Below are 15755 nucleotides of genomic sequence, written 5' to 3' on the forward strand. Positions count from 1 at the left end.
TTCCATACTGGTACCAGAATATCCATTGATTAAAATATGGTTGCATGCTGAAAACTGATTCCATAAAAATGACATGTGCATTCCTTATTTATTCTTTTCAATGACTGGCCAACCAAATTTCCTAGTTTACAAATCAAGGTGACATATCTAACTGTGAACTCTGTAAACTCCATCTGAGACATGAAAACTATGTTTGTATTCATTACCAGTTTAAAAAAATCAGATTATTCAGCCAGAATTCATGTGACTGTTGATTCCATGTGATGCAGAACAGAATCCAGGTCACTCTCTCATAGCTAGTTGTTGTTACTCGAGGAAGTAACAGGAGGAAAGATTTGTATGTGTCACTAAAGGAAGCAGAGGAGATCCTGAGACACACAGAGTCTGCTGTATGAGGAGTAAGGAGGCTCACTGTTTACATTTATAGTCGTGTTCTGCCAGTTTTACTTTCCCGAGTTTACTACTGTGCAGTTTCCAGTATTCAGTACTATACCCTTATGACCAAATTTCAGATGCCATTGGGGTTTTATTGGGGTTTCCAAAAGATATGACACCATTCACAATTCTGAAATCATTTCATGTAAACTGTCTAGTAATGATATAAAAGTAATATTTGTTCAAACCTTTATGTATTTTATTAAAGATAAAGTTAATTTGCATAGTAAATCCTCTAATCTGCCAAAGGCTATTCAGTTAACTCTGCCCATACAAGGTCATACAGGCAACTCATTGATTAAACTTTCTGGCTCCTGAACACCTCCCTCAGGATATTCTAAACTAAGCTACAATGAAGGCTCCTGGCTGCTGCCTCTGGTCCCTCAGCAGCAGCTTGCTACTGGGCTAGCTCAGCTGTGAGCCTGTTAAGAGTGCTACAGGCCTCTAGGAAGTGGCCGCTATCCATTCATGCTTTATCCTCTTGTAATGGGGTGGCAAGTATCTTGCAAGCACTCCCAGACAAGTGAGTGTGCCTGCACTCTCTCAGTTTGTGGTGAACTCTGTCTGGTTTCTCAGGTGAGTTTTCAGTGACTCAGCCCTTTGGCCGAGTCTCACACAGTCTGTATGTTAAACAAACAGACCCCTTCTGAGGTATATAGTCCACCAGGGGTCTATCCCAGTACCCCTCTGTTGGTATCTCTGTAGCCCTCCCCAGGCTCAGTCTTTAAATAGTCCTGGCCCTGGTATGCGGTTGTACCTCCAGAGCTTCCTTCCTGCAGCCCTATCTGGGTTCAGCCCTTCATCAGTTCCGCAGCCCCTTCTGGCCTAGCTTTCAGATAGTCCCCCAACTCTGTTATGGGGCCATGCCCCCAGGGATTCCTCCCTGTGATTTTGTCCTTTCTGGGCCTTTCTGGCCCCAGCTGTTCTTTTATCTTCAGTCCCAGCAGCCAGCCATGAGCTCCCTTTTGCTCCCCCCAGTCCCTGCCAGCAATTGATCTGTCCATGATCCTGCGGCTCCTTCAGCCAGCCAGGAAGACTGTCCACACTCCTTCAATTCCAGGGAGCAACTGATACCTGGTCTACACTGCCAGCAGCCAGCGACAGGAGATACACAAGTTACGTACTGTAGTTTGTGTAATCTCACATCGACTTACTTATGTTGCTGTACCGCAGTGTTTCCACTGCACAGCATCGATGGGAGACGCCCTCTGGTTGACGCAGCCTTACTCTTTTCAGGGGGGTGGATTTATTGCGTTGACCGGAGAGCACTTCCAGGATCGATTGAGCTGGTCTCCACTGCCCGCTCAATCGATCCTGATGCATCAATTCATGCAGCCCTAGCAGTGAAGACATACCCTCAGTGACTCTGGCCTTGCAGCTCCTTTTATGTGAGCATGCTGGGCCCTGATTCACTACTCCCTGCAGCCTCTTTCATTGGCTACCTCCCCGCAACCACTCTAGACTGCTTGGAGGAATTCTTTTCTCTTCCTATCTGGGAAAAGGTATGATAGGACCCTCTGAGCCTAGTCCACCCCATTACCTTTCCATTCTTGTGTTCTCTCTCTGCTCTTCACAGTGATGAAATGGTCAGCGAATTCAATGCAGGCCACTGATCATTGTCTATGATGATGGGGATCTAGGCCCACCACTCATCCTGCCAGTAGTAACTGACAAGCAGGGAGGATCTCCTGTGTAGTGAATGGTCTTTTTCTGCTTCAATGGTAGTGGCTGACCATGTGTTTTCAGAGACCGCTTGGTTTTGCCAGGCTACATGTTGAATCCTGGAGAGTTAAGATTTGTGGCCATAAGAGCCAAAGACTAGGGTAAGGCATGTGGGACATGTAGCTGGACTCTGGCCACTGTTCTCCTGTGAACTATGGGGCCATTGTATACATCAAAATCAGCTTATCTTACCTACACCTACCAAAGTCTCTCAAGCTGCAGATATTCCACTCCCAAACTCAATAACTCTTTGCTCCATAGGCATGCCCTCCCAAGGAGAATTAAATCATCCGAAGACTCTTTTGTATTTTAATGCTACTCGCAAGGTCATGTTGTTCTATATCAATCCTACATAAGTAGATTAAGGGACAAACAGCATGATGATGCCCACTACTGGGAAGCAAACAGTTGTGAAGCCCTGCTCCTGATCACTGCGCCTCAGCCAGAAAATCCTCTTACCAGTATTGTTTGTCTTTTCTCCTCAGTCTCCTGTTCTCTCCTTCTTACTGCTCCTTTCACTCTATTTCCCTGTTGCAGGGACACTAAAGAAGAAAAGGAGGCAAGAAACATTGAGAGCTCTGTTTCAGACAGGAAAGAGAGGGTGGAAGAGGAGAAGTATACCCAACCTTAACGCTACCCTGTAGTGACACCATAAGAGGAAAAGATATGAAACAACTGAGTCTTTAAAAATCAGGTTAATAGTCTGATATCACAGACACTAAAATGAATTAATCATAACCATGTGGTTACTGCATGGTGCACTATATTGCAGTGTGAAGGTTGCTTCGGTGCCTTCGCTGTCCATTTCCATACATTAATGTGTTCAGATTTCGTTTAATTTCCTGGATTTGTGATACTTCTTTTGGGATAATTAAAACATAAAATCATAGAATATTAGGGTTGGAAGGGACCTCAAGGGGATCATCTAGTCCAGCCCCCTGCTCAAAGCAGAACTAACCTCAACTAAATGATCCCAACCAGGGCTTTGTCAAGCCCGGCCTTAAAACTTCTAAGGATGGAGATTCCGCCACATCCCTAGGTAACATATTATAGTGCTTCACCACCCTCCTAGAGAAAAAATATTTCTTAATATCCAACCTAGACCTCCCCCATTGCAACTTGAGACCATTGCTCCTTATTCTGTTGTCTGCCACCACGGAGAACAGCCTAGCTCCATCCTCTATGGAACCCCCCCTTCAGGTAGTTAAAGACTGCTATCAAATCCCTCCCTCTTCTGCAGACTAAACAAGCCTAGTTCTCTCAGCCTCTCCTCATAAGTTATGTGCCACTGGACTCTCTCCAATTTGTCCACATCCTTCCTGCACTGGGGGCTCAAAACTGGACACAGTACTCCAAATGTGGCCTCACCAGTGCCAAATAGAGGGGAATAATCATTTCTCTTGATCTGCTGGTAGTGCTTCTATTAATGCAGCCCAATATTTCATTAGCCTTCTTGGCAACAAGGGCACACTCTTGACCCATATCCAGCTTCTTGTACACTGCAACCCCCACGTCTTTTTTTGTAGAACTACTTAGCCAGTTGGTTCCTAATCTGTAGCAATGCATGGGATTCTTCCATCCTAAGTGCAGGACTCTGCATTTGTCCTTGTTGAACCTCATCAGATTTCTTTTGACCCAATCCTGCAATTTGTCTAAGTCACTTTGTTTCCTATCCCTACCCTCCAGCATATCTACAACTCCTCCCAACTTAGTGTCATCTGCAAACTTGCTGAGGGTGCAATCCACCCCATCCCTCCACATCATTAATGAAGATGCTGAACAAAACTGGCCCTAAGAGCAAACTCTGGTGCACTTTGCTTGATATCAAAGACCAACTAAACATCAAGCTGTTGAACCTGATGATCTAGCCAGCTTTCTATCCACTTTATATCCATCCAAGTTACTTCTTTAACTTGCTGATAAGAATACTGTGGGAGACTGTATCAAAAGCTTTGCTAAAGTCAAGGTATGTTACATCCACTGCTGTCCCCACATCCACAGAGCCAGTCATCTCATCATAAAAGGCAATCATATTGGTCAGGCGGGACTTGCCCTTGATGAATCCATATTAAATGTTCCTGATCACCTTCCTCTCCTCCAAGTGCTTCAAAATGGATTTCTTGAAGACGCTCCATGATTTTTGTTGGAACTGAGGTGAGGCTGACTTGTCTGTAGTTCCCCAGATCCTTCTCCTTCCCTTTGTTAAAGATAGGCACTATATTTGCCTTTTTCCAATTGCCTAGGCCCCCCCCCCCTCCCCCCGATCGCCACGAGTTTTCAAAGATAGTATCTCTGCAATCATATCAGCCAACTCCCTCAGAACCTCGGCTGCATTGCATCTGGTCCCATGGACTTGTGCATGTCCAGCTTTTCTAAGTAGTCCTGAACCTATTCTTTCACCACTGAGGGCTGCTCACCTCCTTCCCATACTGTGCTGCCCAGTGCAGTAGTCTGGGACCTGACCTTGTTTGGGAAGAGAGAGTCAAAAAAAGCATTGAGTACTTCAGCTTTTTCCACATCATCTGTCACTAGGTTGCCTCCCCCATTCAGTAAGGGGCCCATGCTTTCCCTGACCACCTTCTAGTTGCTAACATACCTATAGAAAACCTTCTTTTTATCCTTCACATCCCTTGCTAGCTTCAACTCCAATTGTGCTTTGTCCTTCCTGATTTCACCGCTGCATGATCAAGCATTCCTATAGTGTTTTTTAACCTTACAGTACTGTTATGTATATATATTCCACCTTAACTGCACATTCATGTTGTTTTTTTGTCTGCAATGTTGACTTCTAGGTTCTAACAGGACTTTACAGACACTAATGAGATAGGCCTCACAATCTGACTGAGACAGGGAAGTATTTTTGTCCCTGTTTTGATTATGGTGAGGCTTAGACACTGAAAGGTGGAGTAAGTTCAGGGCCTATTTCCTTGCAGTCCTCCCTGTTGCCCATATGGCACTCCATCTCTTCCCTGGAGGAACCCTTATTTTTGCATTAGCAGTTTTTCACTCTCAATTGTTGGGTTCTCCATCCACCCTTTCTTTTCTGCCTTCTCTTCATCCCTCACTTCTGTGTTCTGCACCGTGAGACTCTTGGGCTGGGATGACACAGTGAATAGACAACCAAAGTCACTGGTCCATGGAGAAATGCAGGTTGAGTATCAGACTTCTCAAGCTTCAGACATTTCATCTTACTGTTCTGCCTTGGGAGCCCCGGTACTGAATTACTACATCCTGTTCCACTGACAGTCTAACTGTGATGACTTCTGTCTGCTGTCAGGGTAATTATCAGGGTGTTGTCAATTGTGTAGTGCTTGTCAGTTGTTGGCTGTGTGCATGTCCCCATGTATGTGCTGTCCCAACTCCACGCGGGTAAGCGAGACAGCATTCACGATCGAATTAATTGACATGACTATGGATCCGCTGAGCAACGAAGACACCCAGCCAGGTTTTGCAGTGAAGCACAATGAGAAGTGACCTATAGCTTACAAGTACACTTAACATACAAGTGCTCCTTTGCAATGGAACAGCTCAGTTAACGGATGGATTCTCCTTTATCCCCTCAGCCAGACAAAGTCATGCCCTCTGACACCCTCTTTTATACACTGTTACAGGCAAGTTTCGTTCTGCCCTTTTGATGCAGGTAGTTGCCACCCTCTTGACATAGTCTGATACCACCCATTATCTTGCACTGGGTGGTTCTGGCAAAACATCTCTATTTGTCATATTAAAAAGACATTTCTGGTACCTTCTGTCTCTGATATGTATTTTTAGACTCTTGTACTTGGTAATGTTTTGGAAATATAAATGTTTGCACTATTAGCTATCATTTTTGCTCTTTTTGCCAATTTCTGTGAAGTCATAAGGTCATAGCCTGACTCGTGCTAATTTGGCTTTATAACAGACTTGACCATTCTTTTAGCTTAGGCCTTACTCCTTGGTCTGTTATGCTAGGCGTCAGGCCTTATACCTGGCCTGTTATGGTAGGCCTTTTGTTTCAGGCTTTTACTTTCTACTACATTCACCCACTTTTTGTCTTTTTATGGGGAGGATATTTACCCATCATTCCGGAAAAGCATAATGCATAGACAGAAGGTGACCCAATGGGCTAAACACTGTTATGTGGTCACCCTTTTGTTGCAATTCATACATTTATGCCTCATTTGTTCCTTAGTCTGCACATTCCCTCGTACAACTGAGGGACAGATTTTATTGACCAGTTATTAGTAGTCCCTTACAGTGGGCCTGGGAATGTTAGGCTCGAGACAGTACATATTAAGTGGGGTTTAGTATGACATTTCGTTATCATTGTAGTTATGCTGATACTTTGTTTTATAGATACCTATATTTTGATGATAATAACATGTGTATATAATTATATATACATGATTATAATGAATATTTTGAAGGATTATAATAAATGTACTAACAGATGTATATAATTGTAACCTATACAAGGGTATATAGTGTCTTATATGGCGTTATGTAATCTATGTGATAGCATACGATTACGAACCCTACTGCATGTGGTATGGTAGTATTGATATGGCAGTGTTGATAGCAAGTTTCATACCTTTTTTCATATGATACTGGAGGCTGGCTTTCCAAGTTTGATGTCACATGTAGCAACACATGCCTAGTAGAGCAATTACTGTTAAACTTTGTATTGCCATTAATAATACACTGAGTGTTCTGACAATGGGTGCAGGGTAACATCCTCTGTGATTGCCCACCAAGGTGTTTGTTTCCCTTTGTACACTGTCTATCTCGTCCATCTGTTGTTGAATGACATTCTGGGTCACCAACCTATGTTTCTAAGCCTTTCCAATGCTTCTTTTAATTTTGGTGTCTCTTCCTCCCCCTTCCCCCCTCCCCCCAACAGACCCATGTACTCATCCTAAAAAGGAGATGTTTTATCTGTTGAGGTGTGTCTGGTTTGGGTATAATTAAACCCTTTTCATTTTTGAGGGCAACCCCCTGCTAGTTCGAGGGGCAATTTACAATCCATTGCTGAATTAACTTTTTTTTTTTTTTTTTGGTATGTTCTGTAATGTTTGCAATTGTTTTTTTAATGTTTTCAGCTTGTTTTTGTTTTGTTTATTCCCAGGTAGTTACTGCCACGGGCAGAGTTTTCCATAGTGTACCAATCATTGCTGCCTCTTTTGCCAGTTTATCGGCTTGTTTATTTTCCTATTGCAACAGTCCTCTTCCCGTGTGTGATTTTATCATAACCATTTTGATTTTTTTAAAATTCTGTTGCCAGTTTTTTTATTTGTTGCCAGAGGACCTTGTGTTTGATTTTAGATCCATCTGTACCCACAAAATGCATTGTAGTCCACCATGGTAAGTAAATGGTGGTACCTTTATAAACATAATCTGAATTAGTGCCGATGACAATTTTAGGTTGTTTATTTTCCATTTTTTTTAACACCTCTATAATTGCTGATACTTCTGCCACTTGAGTTCCTCCATTTCCTAATTTGTACTGTAAAGAGTTAGTGATTTGCATGTTCCCGGTCAGACATATTTCTGCAAACCCTGTGATCCGTTTACCCTCATTATAATAGGAACTTTCGTCCACAAACCAGATTGTTTTTCCCATTACCTGTTTTATTGGGGTTGCCTTAAAAATGGGATGTGCTTTGGATTCTGTTTGGGATTCACAGGTATGTTCCTGACCCGTTAAGGTCAGACCCCATACAGATATCTCAGCTTTTTTTAAGGTGACCAATTGAACGTGTTTTGTTATGAGAGCAAAGACCTATTGAATAGCTTTGTCCACCCTCCCATTGCCTTTAGACAAATTTTTTAGACTCCATAAATTTTTTAGGGCATGGTCGCTTTTAACAATCACCTTACTTGCCCCAGTGATTGCCTGTGCTTTCTGCAGTGTCCAGTAGGCAGCAAAGGCTGTTCATTCACAAGCTCCCAGCTTGCTTTCTGGAGCTGTCAGAGCTTAGCTGTAATATGCCACCGGTCTTTTCCCCACTCCAATTTCCTGCATGACCATGCTAACAATACAGAAATTTTTAACACTAGGATACAGTACAAAAGAGAATTCATTGTTAGGGGTGGCCAGTGTAGGAGCTTCCATTAACCCTTTTTTCAAACTTTCCCAAGCATTGGTTGCTTTCTCAGTCTAGATCTTTAAAGACCAGTGAGGTCTTTTAGGTACCTCATACAAAGTTTTGCTTTTTCTGCATATTTTGCCATGAATTTTCTGCAAAAATTGCTAAGCACCAAAAAAGACTGTAAAATTTAGTGTCCACTGGCATGGGTAGATTCGTAATGCATTTAACTCTCTCTGCATCTACTGATCTTCCTCCCGCACTGAGCCTAATTTTGAAGTACTGCACCTCTCTCTGTTTGATCTGGGATTTAGAGGGGTTAAGTTTTAAGCCACATGCTTGGCAGCAGAGTAGCTTAACCAGTTTTTCATGTTCCTCTTCAGTTTCACTGACAATTAAAATATCATTTACATATTGCATTATCTTTTCTGTTTGAAACAGCCCTTCCTTTTTCTAGCATTTCCCGCACTGTGGTGTGGAATATTGTGGGTAAATCACAATATATCCCATAGGCAATACAGTTTAGCAATACTGAGGGTATGTCTACACTGCGGAGTGAAGTCGACTTACTTAAAATCAACTTTCACGTGCCGATTTTTAAAAGTCGTTGGACGGTGTCCACACCACACTCCTTGCGCTAGGTTCGTGCGTCCATACTCGGCATGCATGTGTTGATATTCAAAGCAGTGCACTGTGGGTGGCTATCCCACAATGCAACTATCCGCGGTAGCTGTTGGAACGAACTGTTGGGATGTCCCATGATGCTACGCTCCTTCCCCCTCCTTTCTTCCTCCAAATAAACAGGAAACCGTTTTTCGTGCCATTTGTTTATGCCGCACACTCGCCATTGCTGCAGAAACATGGAGCCAGCTCAACTCTGCACTATTATTGTGAGCATCACAAATACATCACGGCTTATCCTGAAGTATTTTCAAAGGGGAGGGAGAACCCCAAGCACAGGCAGCAGCAATATCGCCGAGGCTGCCCTGCTACAAGCCATCCGGTGGAACAATTCCCAATTGCTGCAGGCCGAAACGCATCATCTGCAGTCCGTGGAGCGCCGGTTCTGGTCCCAGGAAACAAGCACAGACTGGTGGGACCTCATTCTTATCCATCTGTGGGATGATGATCAGTGGCTGCAGAACTTTTGTATATGAAGGCCACTTTCCTTGGACTTGGCGCGAAACTGGCCCCGTCCCTGAAGTGCGTGAATACTTGATTGAGACAAGCTCTGACGGTGGGGAAGCGAGTGGCCATTGCTCTGTGGAAGCTCTGTTACCGCTCAGTTGGGAATCAGTTCGGAGTCGGTAAATCTTCAGTGGGAGCTCCCATGATTCAAGTGTGCAGGGCCATCAATAGATTTCTGCTTTGAAGGATAGTGACTTCGGGAAACGTGCAGGACATAGTGGACGGGTTTGCCGCGATGGGGTTCCCAATCCCCATGGGATGGCATGCACATCCCTATCTTAACGCCCGCCCACCTAACAACAGAGTACATAAACCACAAGGGGTAGTTTTCCATGGTGCTGCAGGCCCTTGTGGATCACAGGGGTCATTTTACCGACATCTACGTGGGGTGGTCTGGAAAGGTACATGATGAACGCATATATAGGAATTCGGGGCTGTTCTCTAACATGCAGGCAGGCACTTTCTTCCCAGACCAAAAAATTCACTTCGGGGATGTGGAAATGCCAATAGTGATCCCAGGGGATCCTGCTTAACCCTTGCTCCCTTGGCTAATGAAGCCATACACCGGGCACCTTGACAGCGACAAGGAGCATTTTAATAACAGGCTAAGCACTTGCAGAATGGTGGTGAAGTGTGCATTTGGGCGTTTAAATGCCAGATGGAGATGTCTCCTTACTAGGCTGGACATGAGTGAAAAGAACATCCCATTAGTTATATCTGCATGCTGTGTTCTTCATAATGTGTGTGAAGCGAAGGGGGAAAGGTTCCCTCAAGGTTGGGCAGTGGAGGCAGAAAGACTGGCTGCCATTTTTGAGCAGCCAGATAGCAGCAATACGCTCAGAGCCAACTGCGAGGCGCTTCGCCTTCATAAAGCATTGAAAACCAGGTTCTGCAATGAGACCCAGTAACCTCTTCTGTACGTTTTGTGCCTTTGCTTACCATCCACCCTACCATTGATATTACTGCCCTCCAAAGCCCTCCCAAAAAAAGCTATGAATTAATAGAGAGACACATATTGAAATTAAGCAAACTTTTATTTATGAACATTCAAGTGGGAGGAGGCGGGCGGAAAGTGTTCATTCACAGTCTCAAAGGGTTTCGTGCTTGTTGCAGGACAGCTCTCAGCATGGCCGCTGCAGTTTTCTTCTTGCCTCCACTGGGGTGGAGTGCAGCCTGGTCATTCTCCTCTGAGACCTCTTGGGGGTGCGGGAGGGCAGCAAAGCCATAGGCAGAGGAGCGTTCCAGAGGGGCTGCAGCGGGACTCTGTCCGGCCGCCGCTCCTCCTGAAGATCCACAAGCCTCCTGAGCATGTCTGCCCAATCACGCATGATTCGCAGCATCTCCCGCTGTGTACTGCATTCATGCTCCTGCATCTCTCCAATTCTCCCTGTCTATGTCTATGTTCTGGGACAAGGTCAACCGCCATGCTCTGAGTTCTGTCTCAGCGGCTGCGGAGGTGTTCATGAGCTCGCCAAACATGTCGTCCCACGATTTTTTTTCCTCTTTCGAATCTGCGATAGTCTTTCCTCAGCTGTTCTCGAGAGGGGGGCCAAGGCCGAGGTGTCTACAGAACAAAAAGACATGCACAACGTTGCCATTGTTAGCAGACCCAAAAAACTGAAGCAAATGCAACAATGTGTAAAATACTCCCCTTAGTGTGCACAAGGCCAGACTCACATTCCATTCCAAGCATCTCAGAAGGTCGGATCACTGTGCCGTTACAGAAATGGTAAGCCAGGGGCACTTTACTATGCTATAGAGAGGATTAATTATCTCTAAAAACCTAACTTCAGGTATCCTTCATGAGAGGGCTGACCGGGCGCCACGGTTTAATTAAGATGACCGTTTTGAGATGAGGTGGCCACAGTGCAACTGAGGATAGCGCAGGCAGGTTAATACTCTCATCAGATACCTTTGGAAAGTTATTTCAGTGAATCGGTAGGCCAATAAAAGGGATTTGAGAGGTACAGGGTATCGGCTGTATAGCTCAGGTACTTTAAACATGCACCGTCTTCCCTAGGTGACCATGAGCGATATCAGTCTCCTGAGGGTAACACATGAGGAAAGGGAAGATTTGCTGCGCACAGCAGACTACCGGCCTGGCCCTCGTGCTGCTATGCTGTATTCCGCCATGATTTCGGCTTGCTTGCTTGCAGCGTGGCGCGGTAAAGTATCCTACCGTGGAGGAAGAAACAAGGCTGACCTCCCCCGAAACCTTGTACAAAGGATAACAGATTACCTACATTAGCGTTTCTTTGAGATATCAACGGATGATTCTCGGAGCATACCACTCCACATAAATAATTTTGTTCCGGGAGTAACCCCCCAGTAAAGTCTGCTAAACCACCGAAATTTTCTCCTCCCCCCTTTAAAAGGACATCACTGCTAAGACAGGAAAAAAAACTCACCAGATGTGCCTTCCCTGGGATCATTATTGCTGTCCTGTGTGCTGCTGGAATGCTCTGGGGTCAGGAATAGGTCCTGACTGTCTGGGAGAACAGACACCCCACTCTCCTGCACCGTGCTCTCCTCTACCTCCTTCTCATCCACAGAGTCCTCATCATTGTCCATGGACTGTGATCTGGCGGAGGTATCGATGCTGCGGGGTAGCACTGTGGTGGGGTCGCTGCCGAGAATTGCATGCAGCTCCTCATAGAAGTGGCATGTTTTTGGTGAGGAGCCAGAACGGCTGTTAGCTTTCCTGGCTTTCTGATATGACTGACGCAGCTGCTTGATCTTCATACGGCACTGCTGTGTGTCCCTGTTGTGTCCCTTCTCCAGCATGCCCTGGGATATCTTCCCATAAATGTCCGAATTCCTTTGGCTGGCTCTGAACTGAGCCATAACGGACTCCTCACTCCACAGACCGATGAGATCTAAGACCGCTGGTCAACTCCATGCTGGAGCGTGTTTGGGCCTTGCAGTAGCCATGAGGAGTTCAGCAACAAAGCTCTCTCCATGCTGGCTGCACAGGAAATGAACGTTCAAATTTTCCTGGGGCATGAGGGGAGGGGTCATTTCCGGTTAGCGTGACCACATAACAGCAGAGCATGAATGTCCAGAGCAGTCACAACGAGGCATTGTGGGATACCTCCCAGAGGCCATTAACATCAAATTATATTGCGCTCTGTCTACACTGATGCAGAATCGACCCAATAAAATCGAATTAGGCGCTACACAACTTGCAGAGGCAGTTTTATTACATTGACTTTTGCCGCACTTTAAGTCGATGGAACTACCATGCCAGTGTAGATGCAGTCTTTCAGAGATCGACATAAGTGATGTTACGTCGACCTACGTCGCCATTGTAGACCAGGCCTGAGTCCCTGGGAACACAAAAGCTGTTCTATATTGAGATTCAGGACTTAATGGCAGACTCCAGAAGCCGTTTGCAGTGTTAAATACAGAGAACCATTTCATATCCGGGGACACCACTTTCAATAACTCTGGGTAGGCAGCTACTACAGGGGCTCCCTGTTTAGCCATTTTATTTAACCCTTGGTAGTCAATAGTTAACCTTCATGTTCCGTCTGGCTTTTTTACTGGCCAGATTGGTGCCGCATTAGGCGCTGAACACCTTTAGATTAATTGTCATTTTTCCAGTTCCTCTGTCATTTGCCTAAATGATTTTTTAGCTTCCTGAAGTATGGGATATTGTTAATGTAAGGGGGAATTTCTTCCTCTAAATTAACTTTCATTTTTATTTTTCCAGCATCTAGGGAATTTTTAGCCCATACATTTTGCAGTTCCATCCACCAGATCTCTCCATGTCTGCTAGTGCTGATGGTGGGTCTTTTCACTTTATTGATTTTACAGTTTGTGTGGCTAACCCCATAGGGACGAGGCTGACATCCTCTTTCTCTTTTCCTATGGTACAGATTTGCCAAATGCACTTGTTTGGGAAATAGATAATTCTTCCCAACTGGCTAGTTGTACTTGCTCCAATGTAATTTTCATTTCTTTTAATTGCACATTTTTCCTGAATTGCATGTGCACCAAACTGAAGGGGTAATACTTTAACCTCATAGTTTTGAGACTTTCCCGAGATTCCCTGTATGCATGTTGATTCTACAACTGGATATTCCTTGTATATTTCTTCTACTACAGCAATTCCTGCTCCCCTATCCAACAAAAAATCTACAAGCCCATCCCCGACTCAAATGTTTAAGTGAGGGCGTTCCCAGACATTTAAAGTCATGGATGTTGAAAAACACACTCCGAGTTTTGGAGTGGGCAGCCCTATGCCCTGTGTCCTAAGTCTACAGGCTCATTTAGTCCAGAAACAAAATCTACCAGTGTTTCTTGCTTCTTTTCCTTATCACCATTTCTGTTCTCCTTGCTAATTCTACATATCTGTAGCTGTGCCTGCAGTTTGTCAATTTCATCTCTTACATCTCTGTTCTCCTGCACCAATTGCCCTGCTGGTTTTCAGTCTCCTTCTCTTCTCACTCCCCTGTATTTGTCTGTTCCACAAACTCTCCAGCCAAGGCCTTGGCCATGAGGAGAATATCCTGGTCCTTCCATTTTCCACTGTCCTAACCGAGTTCGCAATTCATTTCCCTCATACTATCTAACGGCTGTTTCTATTTTTCCTAGCCACGCACGCATAGGTGTATCTGCACCCTCATCTGCACACCAAGCTTTCATCCATTCTGCTACTCCTGACGGTAATGTTTGTAAGATGACGTCTTTTAAGGTCATTTGATCTAGCTGGTCTGAAGTTAGCTTATAATAAACCCGTATTTTTTCTGCTAGCTGCGCAGGGGCTTCTCCTGGCAATTGTCCGTAGTGTTGACATTTGTGAAAGCAATTTAAAATGTTTCTGCACTACTCACTTAATCATCTGCTCAATGTCATTATCAAATTCGACTGTATGTGCACTTAAGGAGCCTAAAAGAATTTTAAATAGCAGCGATCCATCTCTACAGCTTGTACTAACTCTAAATCTCTAGATCCATCCCTACAGTTTGTACTAACTGAGAATATTTATTTAACCACCCCATAAAATTGTTAAACTTTTTTGTCAGAGGAGAGCCTACAGCCCCCACCAGGGCAGTTTAATTTATTAATTTTCATTGCCCCAGTATGTGATGGTAATCCACTTGGTCTGGGTTGACCCTTTTCTCTATCTGGTCCCCTAGTAGATAGTATATTTTTAGCTTTCATACATTTCTTTCCCGTTCTACCAAAATTTCAGTTACATAGCATCTGAGTGGATCTACAGCCCCCTCTAAGCCAGTGGTTGATTTGTTTATTTGTTCTAACGCTCTTTGAAATGGATTCGGTTTTGATAGTGGGCCCACTTCCCTTTCTTTTCTCTCTGGTTCAACTTTATCTGGTGCTATAAAAGTACCCGGACTCTGTTGTTGTCCTCCAAGATTTATTATGGGGCATGGTACTTCTCTTTTTTGTAAGTTTTTAACAGCTGTTTTTAGATTTTTGTTTTCCTGTTTCATTTGCTCAAGCATATCATGTGTTTGAACTGCTTGTTGCCCTGCCAGCAGAGCCTGATTTTTCCAATATTCGTCCACCTGAGTTACCTCTTCTAACTCTTTCATTGTGTTTGTTGCTAGCTCCAACACCTTAATTGCATGCTGTTTTAACTATTTTATCGCCATGGCCATAATTTGGATTACTTTACACTTTTTACTCTTATTATTATCTTTCAGAGCAACGTTCTCTGCCATTGCTCTACATATTTGTCCATGTTTCCTCACTCTGTTTTTTAAATATATGGACCACCTTTACTTGCTACCCAGCGCGTTCAAAATTTATTAAATTCCATGGGTATTTGAAAGAAGGGTAAAAGGGGATTACCTAGCTCCTGATTCTCTGTCATGTTAGATCATGATTCTTACAGAGGACAGCTCATTTACTTACCAGATTAGCGGTCAAGGTCAGCTTGTTGTCAGTTGTGTAGTTCTTGTCAGTTGTTGGCTGCGTGCATGTGTTCCCGTGTATGTGCTGTCTCAACTCCGCGCAGGTAACTGAGACAGCACTCACGATCGAATTAATCAACATGACCATGGATCCGCAGAGCAAAAAAGGCACTCGGCCAGGTTTATTGCAGTGAAGCACAATGAGAAGTGACCTATAGCTTACAAGTACACTTAACATACAAGTGCTCCTTTGCAATGGAACAGCTCAGTTAACGGATGGAATCTCCATTATCCCCTCAGCCAGACAGTCATTCCCTCTGACACCCTCTTTTATACACTGTTACAGACAAGTTTTGTTCTGCGCCTTTGATGCAGGTAGTTGCCACACTTTTGACATAGTCTGATACCACCCATTACCTTGCACTGGCTGATATGACATCTCTATTTGTCCTATTAAAAAGACATT

General features: G+C 44.3%; 1 protein-coding gene across 5 annotated transcripts in view; it reads left to right on the forward strand.

The window, feature by feature from the left end:
• The window catches only part of ADARB1 (adenosine deaminase RNA specific B1), a 272145-nt gene that overhangs the window by 211579 nt on the left and 44811 nt on the right, over nucleotides 1–15755 (forward strand). The window lies entirely within an intron of this gene.

This window comes from Emydura macquarii, unplaced genomic scaffold (genome assembly GCF_026122565.2).
Source record: "Emydura macquarii macquarii isolate MOO-44397 ecotype Brisbane River unplaced genomic scaffold, CSIRO-AGI_Emac_v2 contig_1253, whole genome shotgun sequence".
Lineage (NCBI taxonomy): Eukaryota > Metazoa > Chordata > Testudines > Chelidae > Emydura > Emydura macquarii.